This window comes from Tupaia chinensis, unplaced genomic scaffold (assembly GCF_000334495.1).
Source record: "Tupaia chinensis unplaced genomic scaffold, TupChi_1.0 Scaffold143466_1, whole genome shotgun sequence".
Classification (NCBI taxonomy): domain Eukaryota; kingdom Metazoa; phylum Chordata; class Mammalia; order Scandentia; family Tupaiidae; genus Tupaia; species Tupaia belangeri.
In genome coordinates, this window is record NW_006203310.1 from 187910 (window position 1) to 189429 (window position 1520).

Genomic DNA, 1520 nt, shown 5'->3' on the forward strand with positions numbered 1-1520 from the left:
CTGGCAAGCCCACGTGCCCTATAGTGAAAACCTCTCTCAAAAAAAAAAAAAAAGTTCAACTCTCTTATTTTTAAATGGAGATGTTGACTACTTTGCTTGGGAAAACAGATGAATTAAAACCCTGGGCTACTAGAAGAACCCTGGTTTCTGTCGACGGAAAAATATAACCAACTGTAAAATTAATAATTAATAATTAATGCGGTTTATTTCCAAGCCAACTGTGAGTGACCTAGGCCCGGAGAAAAGGCATGCCTTTTCTCGGGGTGGTCATGTACAGAGGTTCCTTTTATTTGCTTTTGAGATTGCCAGATAACATTTAATTAAAAGATTTCCCATTGGTCTGGCCCAATAACCTAGAAGCGGGGGCTTGTAGGTTATAGGTGGGTTCCACAAATTCTTAGGTCAGTGATTGGAAGGGAAGATCCCTGTCTTAGTTAAAGAAAGGCTTAATTTACATCTCAAGGAAAAGGGAAGTTCTGTATCTTGGGAAGGGATAAGCAAAAGAATACACTAATCGGTTGAAATATGCATCTCAAAGATACTATGCCAGGGACAGGAGGTAGGAAGCATCCTTACAATACTAAAGACATTTAAGGAAGGAATTGGCTTGGAAACCAGCCCAATTGTGTAACAACCCTAACAACAAATTTTCCTTTTTTAGTGACTGAATTTTCACGTTGTACCCCTTAAGCCTGTTGGATTTTTTTCATGCTTTATTTTCAATGGAAAGATGAGCAAAATCTTCTCTTTAAACAAAACAAAACAAAGACAACAAAAAAGTACTTTTCTTCATTTACTTTCAAATTTTTATTATGAAAAATTTTAAACATACAGAAAAGTTGAAAGAATAACACAATGAATATTCCATATATCCATTTAAATTCAACAAACATTAAACTTTTGGTATATTTTCTTTACCTATATATGCAACTATATGTTAAAAGAAAAATAAACTAATCAATTTAATAGAGTAGAGTTTTAATAGAGCAAATCTTAACACGATTTAAATCAGGCAGTTGTACCTAGACTTCCAGAAATCTCCAGCCAACCTCATGGTCAACTCAGCATTTAGTTGGCTGAGCAGGAAAGTGATGTGTGCAGTGAAAGGGGAATTGTCATACAAAAAACGTAAATGAGGAAGTGAGATAGAGAAATCATTGGTTACATATGTAAGTTTGCCTGCATTAACAGGGTTTTAAAAATTAAAGAGAGAGAGAGATGGAAAGAGGCAGAGATTAAGTAGGGTGCTCCAACCTGGCTCTTGGCTAGACCTAGGGAGCAGGAGGATGAAGTCTAGCAGAGGGTCTTCAGTGGTTGAAATCCCAAAATTGCTTTTTTCAGCATGAGTGCCATGCATATCACTCAAGATACATTACTATATACATTATCATCAGCAAATAGCTTTTCATTTTTTTGGCAATTAAATTACGTACGTTCTTTTCTTCCCCTGTTTCTTCCCTTCCCCCCTCTATTACCCACCTCATGTTACCCCTGTCCTTACTATGTCTAGTATTTACCAT